Here is a 19,572-nt window from a genome sequence, read left to right as displayed (position 1 = left end):
CACATCTCATCATTTGTAAGCTTATACCTCAGAGCAGGGTTCTGCCACTCTGGCAGAGTAATTACCACATCCTCCTTTACTGCTAATGAGAAGGTAAAATACGAGCGTCTGGTGACAGCAGTCATTTGTGACCCTCTCGTCCCTCTGGCTGAGAGAGGGAGATGGCACAGAGGACTAATCATTCTCCATAACACACAGGAATTATTCCAGTGGCTCACCCTCCTAACATGCACCAGAAGTCCAGTCAACCTGTGTGTTCCCCGCTGTGAGTCACTGTTCAGCCTGTTTTAACACTCAACCCGTGTCATGTCCATACTGAGTGTGAGTCACGTCTAATATGTAAGCCCACACCGTTCATCTAGTTTGTTCCCTATGTGTCCATACTGTGAGTCACATTCAGATGAAATGGCTGTCCAAGATGGTGAATCATGTTAAACCACTTTCTGTGTTACACTATCATACTAATACAATAGTATATGCCACATCGACACTATCTAAATGGCTTATAGCCACTTAACCACTGCCAGGATGGAGTGTCTTTTTTTTGTACGCTTTTCAGCAGCCATGGCATCAACCAGGCAGGTGCTACATGTTTGGCAATGGAGGACAAGTAACCACAGAGAAGTAGCTCCTATAGCGGAACTGACCGCCGGAGAAGCAGGTGTGGTGCACTGATGAAGAGCTGCGGGCGTGTTTGTCAGACTGTCTTTCTTTCTCTCTGGCTGTATCATCGTTGCCCCCTCAGTTGAAGCTATGCTAGATTTCCAATCCCAAACTTCCTCAACTCCCGGGCCTTTTCATCATCTGAAGCCAATTAGAGACATTCAATCATCATCTCCTTCATCTTTATTTTATTGTGTTGTTTGTTTGTTTTTCTTCATGCATGGAATTAAGTATTTGACTTTAATGTGTTATCCCTGTCACATGTACTGTGTGTATATCAGTAGCGGTCGGAGCCGTTTAAGATGAGGGAGGACACATTTTTTGGGGGGGAGCATGGTCTGATTTCCATTACAGCATATTGGATGCAGTCATTCATATTCCGTTCACCCAGCTCAATGTAACATGGATATGTTTAGTCTACTTACTAGATGATACTCAGCTTTACACCAGACACTGGAAGAGGAATGATAAGCTAATTGACATAATTTGAGTCAATTGGAGGTGTACCTGTGGATGTATTTAAAGGCCTACCTTCAAACTCAGTGCCTCTTTGCTTGAAATCATGGGAAAATCTAAAGAAATCAGCCAATATTTACTTTGGTGTGAAAAGTGCAAATCAATCCCAGAACAACAGCAAAGGACCTTGTGAAGATGCTGGAGGAAACAGATACAAAAGTATCTATATCCACAGTAAAATCGAGTCTTATATCAACATAACCTGAAACGCTGCTCAGCAAGGAAGAAGCCACTGCTCCAAAACCACCATAAAAAAGCCAGACTACAGTTTGCAACTGCACATGGGGACAAAGATCGTAGTTTTTGGAGAAATGTCCTCTGGTCTGAAGAAACAAAAATAGAACTGTTTGGCCATAATGACCATCATTATGTTTGGAGGAAAAAGGGGGATGCTTGCAAGCTGAAGAACCACATCCCAACCGTGAAGCACGGGGGTGACAGCATCATGTTGTGGGGGTGCTTTGCTGCAGGAGGGACTGGTGCACTTCACAAAATAGATGGCACCATGAGATGGGAAATTTATGTGGATATATTGAAGCAAAATCTCAAGACAGTCAGGAAGTTAAAACTTGGTCGCAAATGGGTCTTCCAAATGGACATTGACCCCAAGCATACACAAAGTTGAGGCAAAATGGCTTAAGGACAACAAAGTAAAGGTTTTGGAGTGGCCATCACAAAGCCCTGACCTCAATCCTATAGAATATTTGTGGGCAGAACTGAAAAAGTGTGTGCGAGCAAGGCCTACAAACCTGACTCCGTTGCACCAGCTCTGTCAGGAGGAATGGGCCAAAAGCTTGTGGAAGACTACCCGAAATGTTTGACCCAAGTTAAACAATTTAAAGGAAATGCTACCAAATACTAATTTAGTGTACGTAAACTTCTGACCCATTGGGAATGTGATGAAAGAAATGAAAGCTGAAATAAATAATTCTCTCTACTATTATTCTGACATTTCACATTCTTAAAATGAAGTAGTGATCCTAACTTACCCTGGATATGGAATTTTTACTCTGATTAAATGTCAGGAATTGTGAAAAACTGAGTTTAAATGTATTTGACTAAGGTGTATTTAAACTTCCGACTTCAATTGTATGTACAAAGGTGTAAGAGTAAGCAGACCGGTGTTGTGCCCCAAGGTAGGCAGGCCACCTCCTCCAGCTTCTGACCTTGGCCCTGCAGCGTTGACCATCTGTGCATGCCAGCTCGAGCGTTGTTTCGTCATTCAGATATTTGGTTGAGTTGACTTCCAAAAACAGTATATACAATACACAAAAGGTCCAATAAAGTGACTTGGTGTATGTTCATTAGGGCACACTGTAACAAAACGTTATAGAAGGTTTTACAACAGAACATGTGGTTTATTATTGGACAATTGTCCCATATCACTGTTTTTCAAAAAATATATTCAATGTCATACCTACTGAACATAACCCAGGATGTTGGAGCCAGGCACTTCATCAAACTGGACGGTCTCCCATCTAGCTTGAGGAACCCACAGGCTTGTCCTCAGGCTCACTGGTCAATTACACACCTGCATCTGACATCGGAGCGTCTCCCATGGGCTATCTAGAGGGACCCCTGGTCAGCCCGGTGACAAACATGACCACGGGCATCCAGATTGGCACAACCTTGACTGGCATATTAAAAGTAAACAGGTGCACATATGCAGGCACACACACACTCACCAACAGCCACCCACCCACCAAGGTAGCAGCATGTTTCTGTGTATGACCTTGCATGACCTTTCGGTTATATTCACACTGAGCTAATTTCACTCTCGACAAGTGATGCAGACGTTCTTTAGCATTCATAAACATTGTCCTTTGATTTGAAGTTGAATCAAAACTCGTATCTGAATCAATGACATTTCCTCAAAATGGGAACCAAAGGCGGTTTTATGAGGTTATGGGGATGAAAATCATTGGTGGAAAAGGAAGGAGAGATTAAATTGTTGCCCTTCGAATAGCTTCAATGTGTCAGTGTCCCACATGAGCTAAAGTGGGATTTTTCTGGATTTCTTCCGAATGTGGCAACTGCTTGGAAAAGAGACATGTAAACTTTTATTTCTATTTTTGTACGCCTCGTTTGCAATACAACTATACAGATGGACTCTATCCCACGCCGCAGGGTGTGGAAATGCTATTAGGGTGAACACAGTGAGGGGAAAAGTATTAGGGATGATGAAAAGAGATTGCAAAATGCAAATAAGCCCAATATGGCCGGTTAGGAGAACACATTAGTGTTGGTGATAAAAACAAGTCCTACATGATATGGAGCTCATATCTACAATGTGCGTAAAAATCAAATGTGTTTACTAACCACGTCATTAAAAAACAACAACCCGACACATAAAATGACTCTCACGAACACTGCTGATTGTACTCAACTTTACCCTCAAATCAGCTCATATCATTACCGATCCAATAAACACTTAAACATTAATTTAGCAAATTGCTACTAAATATTCATAGCATTAGAAAGGTATCAAATCAGGGTTGTCTGATCAGTTTAGAGTACAGTCGTGTTTGTGTCTCTTCTCCTTTCTTCCCCTTTACTTCTTCATATTTGTCTTGTTCTTCTACTCACAATGTACTGCCATTGCCCATTAGTGGACTGTGTTTTCTCATAATTGTATTGAGGTTCTCTTGGGAGCTAACCTACCCTAAATGCCCCCACTTTATTTTTCCTCTCTAAAAATCCCTCCAACCACTGTTTCCTGCTAGCGTCAACATTTGTTGTTTGTTGTTTGGTTTAAACGTTGGCCATGTAATACCCGGGAACACTTCATAACACACTCATAACCCATACATGCTACATTCATAACCAGTACATTAGCATTTCATAATTGCTTTGGTCAACAACTTGAGATTGTGGATATAAATTGACATAAACATTCACAAACTGATTATGTACAGCTTGTGAATGCGTTAATGGGTTATGAATGTGATATAAGCTCCTTATGTAGGTACCCTTCAGGTAAACTGTTACCGTAATGCCCCTAGTATCACGTCCCTCTCTGCCCAAGCAGCAAACCAAAGTAAACAAAGGCCCACAGGCGGCCAGTTTTTATGAGCTACCCATAACAATCCTATTAGCCTGATTTTAAATATTAATTTGCAGGTTTGCACATGTTGCAGCTCCTCGAGGGGGAAATTAAAAGGTAACGAGCACTTTGTAAAATTATATTCTGATGCAATTTGGAAGGAGCTCATAATAAGGAATGATACTCGTCGGGCTTTTTTGGACACTCGTTGTACTTCATTGGTAGATTGTAAATCACTGTGTTTTAGTGATGTACATGTCCAATCAATTAGCTGCACATAACTTTATCAGGTGTACCTTGACATGATAAGCTTTGAAAAACATTAATACAAAAGTACATTTCTGTTCCAAACAAATATAAGCCGCTGCTACCATCTCTTTTTAGTTAACAACAACCAAAGGGAATATGGAGACTTAATTGGAGACCCTTCCTGATGATGAACTCTTAGGTCTATAAAAATGTTGTGAATTGACTGAGCAACATGCTGAGGCATATTGAAACCTTTGACCTCTGCTAAATATTCTTAGTGATGGGTACAGATGCAATCAATACAAAAATTCAGAAAGATCAATATTAATTTACAAATGTCAAAGCCTTTAACCATCTCCTAAAAAAACAGGTTGCGGTTCCATCTTTTCACCTTGATCTTCATTCACCATTGTCTAGCCACATTAAAGAAAGAAAGAGAGAGATCAGGAAATGACATCTCCCTATTCGGATTGAGTGATTTTGTCTCGGTCTGGCCGCCTTTGAAAGGCAAGACCTCAGCATAAATGTGTACGGATGGCTAACCGTTAGCCACGTGTAGATAAGGAGACCGTGTCTGTTGACATGCCTCGCCGAGAAGGAACTTAATCATACAGGACAATCTATTCCACTCTCCGCCTTGCCAGTCATTTCAATGCCTCCTTTAAGGAACAGTGGCTCAGGCACAGTGTCCCATGAATACCATTTCCATCTCTTTATTACCATTTGGGGGGGGGACGGGGGACGGGGGGGGGGGGGGCAGTCTGGCCGAACGCTTGCGGTTTTATCAACCTTTAGTAAGCTCGTAGGGAAAAGCAACTAACCTCCATCTTTGAAATAAACATTCACGTTATTCAGTTTGTGCAACAAGTTAATGAGGAAAGCTGACTTTCTGTTGTGGTTTGCAGTGACGGTGTTTGTAGGGACCTATTTATTGGTTTGTGTGGACAACTCAATTTGGCTGCAGAGGGCACATGTCACGTTTGTGCAATGTTCTGTGGTGGTAGTTACAGATATTGTGGACAACATTTTAGTGAATGTTTTAGTGAATAAATCATTTATTATATAGAAATGGTAGATAATATAAATGATACAATGAGTGTACAAAACATTATGACCTGCTCTTTCCATGACAGACTGACCAGGTGAATCTCGGTGAAAGCTATTATCTTCCGGCGCCGACAGAGATGGCCGCCTCGCTTCACATTCCTATGCACTATTTCGATTGTTATGTGTTATTTCTTACATTGGTACCCCAGGTAATCTTAGGTTTTATTACATACAGTCGCGAGGAACTATTGGATATAAGAGCAACATCAACGCACCATCATTATGACCAGGAATACGACATTCCCGAAGCGGATTCTGTGTTTTGCCCACCACCCAGGACAATGGATCGGATCCCAGCCGGCGATCCAAAACAACGACGCCGTAAAAGAGGCTGACGAAGCGGTCTTCTGGTCAGGCTCCGGAGACGGGCACATCGCACACCACTCCCGAGCATACTACTGAGCATACTACTCACCAATGTCCAGTCTTTTGACAACAAGGTAGATGAAATCCGAGCAAGGGTAGCATTCCAGAGAGACATAAGAGACTGTAACGTTCTTTGCTTCACGGAAACATGGCTCACTCGAGACATGCTATCGGAGTCGGTACAGCCAGCTGGTTTCTTTATGCATCGCGCCGACAGAAACAAGCATCTTTCTGGTAAGAAGAAGGGCGTGGGGGGGGGTATGCCTTATGATTAACGAGACGTGGTGTGATCACAACAACATACAGGAACTCAAGTCCTTCTTTTCACCTGACTTCCTCACATTCCTCACAATCAAATGTCGACCGCATTATCTACCAAGATAATTATTTTCGATTATAATCACAGCCGCATATATTCAGATTGCTTCGATCACGTGGACTGGGATATGTTCCGCATTGCGTCAAACAACAACATTGACGAATACGCTGATTCGGTGAGTGAGTTTATTAGCAAGTGCATCGGCGATGTCGTACCCACAGCAACTATTAAAACATTCCAAAACCAGAAACTGGGGATTGCTGGCAGCATTCGCATAAAAATGAAAGCGCGAACCACTGCTTTTAATCAGGGCAAGGTGACCGGAAACATGACCGAATACAAACAGTGTAGCTATTCCCTCTGCAAGGCAATCAAAAAAGCTAAGCATCAGTATTGAGACAAAGTAGAGTCGCAATTCACCGGCTCGAGGTATGTGGCAGGGTCTACAGTCAATTACGGATTACAAAAGGAAAATCAGCCCCATCGTGGACCAGGATGTCTTGCTCCCAGACAGACTAAACAACTTCTTTGCTCGCTTTGAGGACAATACAGTGCCACTGACATGGCCCGCTACCAAAACCTGCGATCTCTGCTTCACTGCAGCCGATGTGAGTAAAACATTTAAACGTGTTAACCCTCGCAAGGCTGCAGGCCCAGACGACATCCCCAGCCGCGTCCTCAGAGCATGTGCAGACCAGCTGGCTGGTGTGTTTACGAACATATTCAATCAATACTTATCCCAGTCTGCTGTTCCCACATGCTTCAAGAGGGCCACCATTGTTGCTGTTCCCAAGAAAGCTAAGGTAACTGAGCTAAATGACTACTGCCCCATAGCACTCACTTCCGTCATCATGAAGTGCTTTGAGAGACTAGTCAAGGACCATATCACCTCCACCCTACCTGACACCCTAGACCCCCTCCAATTTGCTTACCGCTCCAATAGGTCCACAGGCGACACAATCACAACCACACTGCACACTGCCCTAACCCATCTGGACAAGAGGAATACCTACATGAGAATGCTGTTCATTGACTACAGCTCAGCATTTAACACCATAGTACCCTCCAAACTCGTCATCAAGCTCGAGACCCTGGGTCTCTACCCCGCCCTGTGAAACTGGGTACTGGACCTTCTGACAGGCAGCCCCCAGGTGTTGAGGGTAGGTAACAACATCTCCACCCCGCTGTTCCTCAACACTGGGGCCCCACAAGGGTGCGTTCTGAGCCCTCTCCTGTACTCCCTGCACGCCTCCAACTCAATCGTCAAGTTTGCAGACGACACTACAGTGGTAGGCTTGACTACCAACAATGACGAGGCGGCCTACAGGGAGGAGGTGAGGGCCCTCGGAGTGTGGTGTCAGGAAAATAACCTCACACTCAACGTCAACAAAACAAAGGAGATGATCGTGAACTTCAGGAAACAGCAGAGTGAGCACCCCCTATCCACATCGACGGGACAGTAATGGAGAGGGTAGTAAGTTTTAAGTTCCTCTGCGTACACATCACAGACAAAGTGAATTGGTCCACCCACACAGACAGCATGGTGAAGAAGGCACAGCAGCGCCTGATACGGCAACTGCTCTGCCCACAACCGCAAGGCTCTCCAGAGGGTAGGTGAGGTCTGCACAACGCATCACCGGGGGCAAACTTCCTGCCCTCCAGGATACCTACACCACCCGATGTCACAGGAAGGCCAAAAAGATCATCAAGGACAACAACCACCCGAGCCACTGCCTGTTCACCCCGCTATCATCCAGAAGGCGAGGTCAGTACAGGTGCATCAAAGCAGGGACAAAGAGACTGAAAAACAGCTTATATCTCAAGGCCATCAGACTGTTAAACAGCCACCACTAACAATGAGTGGCTGCTGCCAACATACTGACTCAACTCCAGCCACTTTAATAATGTAAAAATGGATGAAAAATGTATCACTAGCCACTTTAAACAATGCAACTTCATATAATGTTTACATACCCTACATTACTCATCTCATATGTATATTCTGTACTCGTTACCATCTACTGCATCTTGCCTATGCCGTTCTCTACCATCACTCATTCATATATTTTTATCTACATATTCTTCATTCCTTTACACTTGTGTGTATAAGGTAGTTGTGAGATTGTTAGGTTAGATTACTCGTTGGTTATTACTGCATTGTCGGAACTAGAAGCACAAGCATTTCGCAACACTCGCATTAAGATCTGTTAACCATGTGTATGTGACAAATACAATTTGATTTGATTTCATCCCTTATTGATGTCACTTGTTAGTCCACTTTAATCAGTGTAGATGAAGGGGAGGAGACAGGTTAAAGAAGTATTTTTAAGCCTTGAGACAATTGAGACATGGATTTGCGCATGTGTGCCATTCAGAGGGGGAATGGGCAAGACAAAAGAGTGAAGTGTCTTTGAATGTGGTCAAGAACTGCAACACTGTTGGGATTTTCATGCTCGACAGTTTGCCGTGTGTTTCAAGGAGTTTCCACCACCGAAAGGACATGCAGCCAACACGATACAACTGTGAGAAGCATTGAAGTGAACATGGGCCAGCATCACTGTGGAATTCTTTTGATACCGACAAATTGAGGCTGTTCTGAGGGCAAAACGGGAAGCGCAACTCAATATTAGGATGGTGTTCTTCATGTTCTGTACACTCAGTGTATATTATGAAATAAAGTATATGTTAAATTAAATATATTCATATTTCATTTAAAACAATGTCTTTCTTTTAATATTTTTGGGATGTTATCATCCTAATGTTAGATAATAACCTAACTAGAACTTAATGGGAATCTTAGCTAATGTTCTCGGAAAGTTCCCAGTTTGCTGCCTGTGCATTCTTCAAGAGAGAGAAAACACACTTGCTACATTTCACAATGCATCTAGGAAAACACAACCATTTACATTGTAATATTTAACCTTTGTACTCCTCTGGCGCTCAGGAAACACACATGACCTTGTATATTGTCACATCTTTACGGTGAACAGAAACATCTGTTGGTTTGGCTCATCAGCCGTTATTTAACTGAGGCAAACGTGAAAAGGTCACTGAGTTGCTGTGTCATTGGAGTCCTTGTCTGGAAAAACCCACGCATGTCTCTCTCAGACATTTGAAAAAATTGGTTAAAAAAGGTTATTTTGCGAGAGTAGGGTTCTACCTTTTATTTAAACACAGGGGTATAAGTATGCTGACCCTCTATGGAATAGGGTGCTCATCTGGGTAACGTCATATAGTCCTAAAAAGAAAAAGGGATGGGATATGATGGAATAATATCCATATATATAGGGTCCCTGGTTTGCCAGGGCAAGAAAAGGTTGACGACATCTGACTAGAACCGTAAAGGGACAAGCCAAAGAACCCTTTATGGTTCTAGTTAGAACCCGTTTTTTTTAAGTCTACGAGTAGATTTTAAAAGACTCCCCCTCCCTACTGCGCCATTAGAGTGACATTAATATTCAGATGTTTTCACTGGAACCGCTCAACTCCTTTTGATGCCATTCAAAATGTAATCCTGCAAAAGAGACTGGAAATACGTAGTCGTCAAAGTATCCAACCGACTTCACCTGGCGTCACTTAATATAATATTTAATCACATAGCTGCAATTTGCCGCCATGACAGGGTCCTATGACCAATTATCCTCACTGAAGGAGAGAGGATCTAATAAAAACAATACAGTATGTTTACACATGTCGTAGCCTCACAAACCTTCTGATTGAAGGGCAGCGTAGAGGGTCTGAGTGGCTGTCAAACCAATGACACTGACCCACTTTGTGTTCCTCTTACCTACACACTTAGTCCAATGCATCCACTTTGGAGCTGTCAATTAGCATGACATATAAACTGTAAAATGTTCTGATCTGAAATTTTGAATAGGTTCGCTTGGGAGCTGCACGTGCAGCTGGTCACCTGTACTTTTCTGTATGTAAAACCTATGAGGTCAGGAACTTAGCCTTCTGAGAAAATCTTAATCTCTCATGGACGGACTAACACAAATGTGAAGTCTGTGAGATCTGACGAATAATGAGGAACATTTGTTCCGATACACTGGTTTTGTGTCACTATGTTATAAGAAGGAATCCCAATTTAGCGGGGTATACTGTACTTGGCATCTTTTGAACTTCGGAAGGGGAGGGGACATTTGGCCCATAGACTTGCCCGACGTTTGCAGCAAGAGGGGGGTGGAGCTACCAAAGAGGATCTGCCCTGGTTTCACCACTTGCACTAGGCTCATATCTCATCTCTCTCCCTCCACAATCGAATCTGGAGTGTTTGCGTGAGATTCTGCGTTGCTTATATTACGATAATTTACAAGACTCAATTGAAGAGTTCGATTTTTTCTTAACTAAAATTACTCAATTTAACTTTAATTGGGCTATGTGTGAGCATCGAGACAAGTGTGAAAATGAAGGGGCTTCTTCAGCCTCTTGCAAGGTGCAAAGAAATGTTGGTACTTTTCTCTTTTGGTGGCACAAATCATTTTAAGTGCCATGAATTTGCAGTTATTCTAATAGGCACTTACATACATTAAGGGAACATTTCGGCATTTCGTGTATGATCAGTGAGAAAGTCCATATTGCAAATGTACGGTCCCTTACTAGACGTCCGAAATCGTTTGTAAAATTCGCGGTCGGCGTCGGGCCGTGCGGTAGGGCCAGACCTACCGGGAAGTCATCAAATGAACTTTGTCGGACATTCGGTTTCCGTTTTAAAAAATAAACAAGTTTTTGACCGTTTTTCCGCTGTCCCGGAATTTCCCACAAGAGGGCATACGGAATCATATGGCAATTTGGCAAAACATCACGAATCACGACGGGGCCTTATCTCGAAAACGGAAAATATTTCGAAGCCGAAACTCGGTGAGCGTAGGTTTGGCATAATGGGCAGTTGGCCCCGAACAAGATGGCGTCTAGGCCTCGACGGTTTTTGAGTTATGGCCGTTTTTCTGGGATTAAAGGTCCTAAATGGAAATAGAGAAATTATTTTTCCACTTCAGGTCAAAGTCAAGGAGCCTCCGGTGTCAATAAAAAAAAACAGCCATTTATCTATCGTCATTTAAGAGAAACGGAACAATGACATCTTGGTGATGGTCACAAATAGGCGTTTTTTTTTTTCAACGGTTACAGATCCAGTTGCAGGGTGTTCATACGAATCTTTTTAAAGTGTGCTGCGGAGCTCTGCGACATTTCTGTGATTTTCTATGATTTTCTGAAATAACACACACATACTAAACCCTCCGTAAATAACTCAGTTCTTAACGTAAAGACTTAAAACTCAGGATTCTGTAAAAGCATACCCCAATGAGGATATGTGGTGAATTATAGCTTCCTGTGCCAACCGGAAGTGCCTTAAATGGTGTCTCAGGGGCTGTTTCGAAGGGTTAAAAAAGTCAGATCTGTCCAAAACTTCATATATGTGATTAGGCAACCCCCATGAACTGTAAATCAGTCATTTTTCCCAAAAAAAATCAAAGGAAAAAAAAATCACACTAAAACACAACTTGAATGGAGGGACGTATTGGGGTGCGTAGAGACAGACAGTGGCTGCAATAGTTAGCTTTGTTGGAGCTAAAAAAGAACCGTCAGACCTAGAGTTCCGAAACTTTAGAAACCTGTTCTAGACCTCCGGTCGATGGTGCGTGGTGAGTTATGTGGCTCTAGACGGTTCTCGGACCGAGAAACAGCCTCGTACATTTGCAATACCTTCAATTCATTTTGACCATTACGAAAATGACGACGTTTAGAAAAGTCTCAGAGACGCAAGGCTAGGTGCATTGAAACCGGCTCGGCCCATAGAGACGGACCCCGACGTTTCTGTCCGATAGCTCGTTCAAGGACCCCGTAGGAAGGCATGGAAAATAGTGGATTTTCAGCACCAATTAGGGTTTTTCTCGGACGCCAAATGACCTATCGAGCCGAAACTCGGGATTCGGGGTCGCCTCACATAGGACTTCACATAATGTCCGAACTGGACCCGCAGCTAGAACGTAACTATGTGTTTTACCTTTTTATTATGTTTTAAACTAAAGGCGCTGTGAATTATGGGACTGCTCTGACATATGTGATAGTTGGCTTCTAAATGAGTAGGAAAAAGTGGGTTTGGTGTCATAATGACATCTAATTGACTGATGGACACTGACTTGCTAGTTGACTTTTGTGCATTTGCAATATGTTTAAACAGAGAGGGACCATCACCAAAATGGCATTCTGAAATCAACACAAAAAATGGCATCACCATAGTCTCCAGACTGTGCTGAGTTCAACGAGCTATCCCGCTTGACCGTAGCTCGCTCGGTCTAAGCGCAACGACCATTAGAAAAGTAGGCCCAAAATGAAGCCTGCCCCACAATGTCATTTGCTTTTGAGTGACAGTGAGAGAACCGTTTAGGTGAGAAGAAAAATTACACCACATGAATGTTCCTAAGGTCCTCCCGATCCGTGCAAGCCTAACCTTGACCGTGTGGCATTAACCCTTAACAGTAAAACAGTGTTTTTTGATCTCACAGAATGCAGTGTCATCTCTCCCCATAGGAATACATTGCCTGCACCCCTAATTTCAACCTGAAGTCTATATGGGTTATGAATGTCGTATGAACCTGTCTTCGGTACCAGTCCATCAGGCCACTATGAGGTCTACCTGTGTTGATTCTAAGCTTCCTGGACCAACCGGAAGTGGTTAAAATGCCCCTAAAAGTGTTTACCCATACCCTGCCTGCAGTTTGACATACATAGTGCATTCAACCCTGTGTAAATCAGTCAGTTCTTAACGTAAGGACTTAAAACTCAGGATTCTGTAACAGCATACCCCAATGAGGATATGTGGTGATTTATAGCTTCCTGTGCCAACCGGAAGTGCCATAACTGGTGTCTCAGGGGCTGTTTCGAGGGGTTAAAAAAGTCTGATCTTTCCAAAACTTCATATGTGTGATTAGGCAACCCCCATGAACTGTAAATCAGTCATTTTTCCCAAAAAAAATCAAAGGAAAAAAAAATCACACTAAAACACAAGTTGGATGGAGGGACGTATTGGGGTGCGTAGAGACAGACAGTGGCTGCAATAGTTAGCTTTGTTGGAGCTAAAAAAGAACCGTCAGACCTAGAGTTCCGAAACTTTACAATCCTGTTCTAGACCTCCGGTCGATGGTGCGTGGTGAGTTACGTGGCTCTAGACGGTTCTCGGACCGAGAAACAGCTTCGTACATTTGCAATACCTTCAATTCATTTTGACCATCACAAAAATGACGACGTTTAGAAAAGTCTCAGAGACGCAAGGCTAGGTGCATTGAAACCGGCTCGGCCCATAGAGACGGACCCCAACGTTTCTGTCCGATAGCTCGTTCAAGGACCCCGTAGCAAGGCATGGAAAATAGTGGATTTTCAGCACCAATTAGGGTTTTTCTCGGACACCAAATGACCTATCGAGCCGAAACTCGGGATTCGGGGTCGCCTCACATAGGACTTCACATAATGTCCGAACTGGACCCGCAGCTAGAACGTAACTATGTGTTTTACCTTTTTATTATGTTTTAAACTGAAGGCGCTGTGAATTATGGGCCTGCTCTGACATATGTGATAGTTGGCTACTAAATGAGTAGGAAAAAGTGGGTTTGGTGTCAATTGATATCCGTTTGGTGTCATAATGACATCTAATTGACTGATGGACACTGACTTGCTAGTTGACTTTTGTGCATTTGCAATATGTTTAAACGGAGAGGGACCATCACCAAAATGTCATTCTGAAATCAACACAAAAAATGGCATCACCATAGTCTCCAGACTGTGACGAGTTCAACGAGACGCCCCGCTTGACCGTAGCTCGTTCTGAGTGCAGCAAACTTGAAAAAAAGAAGGCCCAAAATGAAGCCTGCCCCACAATGTCATTTGATTTTGGGTGGCAGTGAGAGAACCGTTAGGGTGAGAAGCACAATTCGACCTCAGGTACGTTCCTGAGGTCCTCCCGATCCGTGCAAGCCTAAGCTTGACCGTGTGGCATTAACCCTTCACAGTAAAAAGAAGGTGTTTACTTGAAACAGCTTGCTTTGACTTCTCTCCCCATAGGAATACATTGCCTGCACCTCTAAATTCAACCTGAAGCCTATGTGGGTTATGAATGCCTTATGAACCTGTCTTCTATGACAGTCCATCAGACCACTATGAGGTCTACCTGTGTCGAATCTAAGCTTCCTGAAGCAACCGGAAGTGGTTAAAATGCCCCTAAAAGTGTTTACCCATACCCTGCCTGCAGTTTGATAGACATAGTGCATTCAACCCTGTGTAGATCAGTCAATTCTTAACGTAAAGACTTAAAACTCAGGATTCTGTAAGTGGCTATGTCATTCAAGATATGTGTTGACTTATAGCTTCCTGTGCCAACCGGAAGTGCCATAATTGGTGTCTCAGGGGCTGTTTCGAGGGGTTAAAAAAGTCTGATCTCTCCAAAATGTCATATGTGTGACTAGGTAACCCTTCTGAACTTTAAATCAGTCATTTCTCCCAACAGATGTCAAAGAAAGCTCCCTCACACACACACAGGAAGGATGGAGTGATAAAGTGCGGTGCTTAAAGACACAGAGAGCAGGAAATGGCATTACCATAGTCTCCAGACTGTGCTGAGTTCAACGAGCTATCCCGCTTGACCGTAGCTCGCTCGGTCTAGGCGCAGCGACCATTAGAATAGTAGGCCCAAAATGAAGCCTGCCCCACAACGTCATTTGATTTTGGGTGAGAGTGAGAGAACCGTTAGGGTGAGAAGAAAAATTCCACCACAGGAATGTTCCTAAGGTCCCCCCGATCCGTGCAAGCCTAAGCTTGACCGTGTGGCGTTAACCCTTCACAGTAAAACAGTGTTTTTTGATCTCACAGAATGCAGTGTCATCTCTCCCCATAGGAATACATTGCCTGCACCCCTAATTTCAACCTGAAGTCTATATGGGTTATGAATGCCGTATGAACCTGTCTTCGGTACCGGTCCATCAGGCCACTATGAGGTCTACCTGTGTTGATTCTGAGCTTCCTGGACCAACCGGAAGTGGTTAAAATGCCCCTAAAAGTGTTTACCCATACCCTGCCTGCAGTTTGATGGACATAGTGCATTCAACCCTGTGTAAATCAGTCAATTCTTAACGTAAGGACTTAAAACTCAGGATTATGTAACAGCATACCCCAATGAGGATATGTGTTGATTTGTAGCTTCCTGTGCCAACCGGAAGTGCCATAATTGGTGTCTCAGGGGCTGTTTCGAAGGGTTAAAAAAGTCAGATCTGTCCAAAACTTCATATATGTGATTAGGCAACCCCCATGAACTGTAAATCAGTCATTTTTCCCCAAAAAATTCAAAGGAAAAAAAAATCACACTAAAACACAAGTTGGAAGGAGGGACGTATTGGGGTGTGTAGAGACAGACAGTGGCTGCAATAGTTAGCTTTGTTGGAGCTAAAAAAGAACCGTCGGACCTAGAGTTCCGAAACTTTAGAAACCTGTTCTAGACCTCCGGTCGATGGTGCGTGGTGAGTTACGTGGCTCTAGACGGTTCTCGGACCGAGAAACAGCCTCGTACATTTGCAATACCTTCAATTCATTTTGACCATTACGAAAATGACGACGTTTAGAAAAGTCTCAGAGACGCAAGGCTAGGTGCATTGAAACCGGCTCGGCCCATAGAGACGGACCCCGACGTTTCTGTCCGATAGCTCGTTCAAGGACCCCGTAGCAAGTCATGGAAAATAGTGGATTTTCAGCACCAATTAGGGTTTTTCTCGGACACCAAATGACCTATCGAGCCGAAACTTGGGATTCGGGGTCGCCTCAGCTAGGCCAACACATAACATAAGAAATGGACCCGCAGCTAGAACGTAACTACGTGTTTTATGGTTTTTTTATGGTTTGAACCCAAGGCGTTGTGAATTTTGGGCCAGCTCTGAAGTATGTAATAGTTGGCTACTAAACGAGTTGGAAAAAGTGGGTTTGGTGTCAGTTTGTATCAGTTTGGTGTCATAATGACATCTAATTGACTGATGGACACTGACTTGCTAGTTGACTTTTGTACATTTGCAATATGTTTAAACAGTGAGGTACCATCACCAAAAGCGACATTCTGAAATCTACCCTAACGAGCGATTGAGATGAACCAGAATCACTGCAAAGCCATCCCGAGTTCATCGGGCCAGTCAATTTCACATTCCTGCAGGATTTTTATAGCATGACAAATTCGTGATGGTACCTGCCCATTGAAACATATTGCAAATGCACAGTGACTTTGAAAAAGTAAGGAAACATAAACATTTTTAAAAAAATTTTAGGTGACCAGTTGCACGCGCATTTGCAATATGATTCTATAGTGAAAAAACATATTGCAAATGCACAGTGACTTTGAAAAAGTAAGGAAACATAAACAAATGGACATAATGAAATCATCATTTTTTTTCCCCCGGTTACCAGTTGCACGCGCATTTGCAATATGATTCTATAGTGAAAAAACATATTGCAAATGCACAGTGACTTTGAAAAAGTAAGGAAACATAAACAAAAAAAATCTAAAAAATGTTTTGGGGGGTGACCAGATGCACGTGCATTTGCAATATGATTCTATAGTGAAAAAACATATTGCAAATGCACAGTGACTTTGAAAAAGTAAGGAAACATAAACATTTTATTTTGATTTTTAGGTGACCAGTTGCACGTGCATTTGCAATATGATTCTATAGTGAAAAAACATATTGCAAATGCACAGTGACTTTGAAAAAGTAAGGAAACATAAACATTTTATTTTGATTTTTAGGTGACCAGTTGCACGTGCATTTGCAATATGATTCTATAGTGAAAAAACATATTGCAAATGCACAGTGACTTTGAAAAAGTAAGGAAACATAAACAAAAAAAATCAAACATTTTTTTGGGGGGGTGACCAGATGCACGTGCATTTGCAATATGATTCTATAGTGAAAAAACATATTGCAAATGCACAGTGACTTTGAAAAAGTAAGAAACAAAAAAAAATACATCTAAAAAATTTTGAGCATGACAAATTCGTGATGGTACCTGCCCATTGAAACATATTGCAAATGCACAGTGACTTTGAAAAAGTAAGGAAACATAAACAAAAAAACATCAACACATTTTTTGGGTAACCAGTTGCATATTTTAGATCACAAGATGACAAAGGTATAGTTTGAGCAAAGTAAAGCTTGAATTTTGAGCATGACAAATTCGTGATGGTACCTGCCCATTAAAACATATTGCAAATGCACAGTGACTTTGAAAAAGTAAGAAACAAAAAAAAATACATCTAAAAAATTTTGAGCATGACAAATTCGTGATGGTACCTGCCCATTGAAACATATTGCAAATGCACAGTGACTTTGAAAAAGTAAGGAAACATAAACAAAAAAACATCAACACATTTTTTGGGTAACCAGTTGCATATTTTAGATCACAAGATGACAAAGGTATAGTTTGAGCAAAGTAAAGCTTGAATTTTGAGCATGACAAATTCGTGATGGTACCTGCCCATTAAAACATATTGCAAATGCACAGTGACTTTGAAAAAGTAAGAAACAAAAAAAAATACATCTAAAAAATTTTGAGCATGACAAATTCGTGATGGTACCTGCCCATTGAAACATATTGCAAATGCACAGTGACTTTGAAAAAGTAAGGAAACATAAACAAAAAAACATCAACACATTTTTTGGGTAACCAGTTGCATATTTTAGATCACAAGATGACAAAGGTATAGTTTGAGCAAAGTAAAGCTTGAATTTTGAGCATGACAAATTCGTGATGGTACCTGCCCATTAAAACATATTGCAAATGCACAGTGACTTTGAAAAAGTAAGAAACAAAAAAAAATACATCTAAAAAATTTTGAGCATGACAAATTCGTGATGGTACCTGCCCATTGAAACATATTGCAAATGCACAGTGACTTTGAAAAAGTAAGGAAACATAAACAAATGGACATAATGAAATCATCATTTTTTTTTTCCCGGTTACCAGTTGCACGCGCATTTGCAATATGATTCTATAGTGGACATGATTCAAATGGACATGATGAAATCAACACAACGAGTGATGGAAATGAACAACTATCACTGCCCGGCCGTCCCGAGTTCATCAGTTCAGTCAATTTTGGCCCCCCAAAAAATTGACTTTGGACTTTGACTTTTGACTTCCTATGAAATCATATTGCAAATGGACAAATCATATTCCTTATGCACAAGTAAAAAAAAAAATAATAATAATGATAATAAAGTATGACTAAAGTATGTCGATAAAGTTCTTATACATGTGTAATTGACACAAAAATTGAAAGAATTTTGAAAAACGGTCCAGAAAGCACTTTTTTAAGGATGTGTGAAGTTTTTTACCAAATTTTGACATTTTTGACTTTTGACTTTTGACTTCCTATGAAATCATATTCCAAATGGAGAAAACATATGCCTTATGCACAAGTAAAAAAAAAAAAAAAATGATAATAAAGTATGACTAAAGTATGTTGATAAAGTTCTTATACATGTGTAATTGACACAAAAATTGAAAGAATTTTGAAAAACGGTCCAGAAAGCACTTTTTTAAGGATGTGTGAAGTTTTTTACCAAATTTTGACATTTTTGACTTTTGACTTTTGACTTCCTATGAAATCATATTCCAAATGGAGAAAACATATGCCTTATGCACAAGTAAAAAAAAAAAAAAAAAAGGATAATAAAGTATGACTAAAGTATGTTGATAAAGTTCTTATACATGTGTAATTGACATAAAAATTGAAAGAATTTTGAAAAACGGTCCAGAAAGCACTTTTTTAAGGATGTGTGAAGTTTTTTACCAAATTTTGACATTTTTGACTTTTGACTTTTGACTTCCTATGAAATCATATTGCAAATGTACAAAACATATGCCTTATGCGCATGTAATTAAAAAAAAAAAAATATGATAAAAAAATTGGACAAAAGTATATTCATACAGCTCTTACACATGTGTAATTGACAAAAAAATCGAAAGAATTTCGAAAAAAGGCCCAGAAAGCACTTTTTTAAGGGGTGAAAAGTTTTTGAAAAAAATATCCTTTTTTCAAAAATTTTCTTTTGGATGTTGACTTGGGTTACATTTCCAATATGAAAAACCCCGGTGGAGCGCACTCGCCCCCTGTTGGATTTTTGAGGTGTTACAATTGGCAATTGCCATATGGCATTTGCCATATACTTTACACGAATCAACGCCGCTTTGGGTGGTATTGGACATCGTGTATATGGTTTGTCCAATGCCAATATCTTGCCATTCATTTTTGTACAATTCAGGGGGGTATTCCCTT

The sequence above is a fragment of the Oncorhynchus clarkii genome, chromosome 7, assembly GCF_045791955.1.
Source record: "Oncorhynchus clarkii lewisi isolate Uvic-CL-2024 chromosome 7, UVic_Ocla_1.0, whole genome shotgun sequence".
Classification (NCBI taxonomy): Eukaryota; Metazoa; Chordata; class Actinopteri; order Salmoniformes; family Salmonidae; genus Oncorhynchus; species Oncorhynchus clarkii.
The sequence above is the reverse complement of the archived record's forward strand: the minus strand, read 5'-3'. Positions refer to the sequence as shown.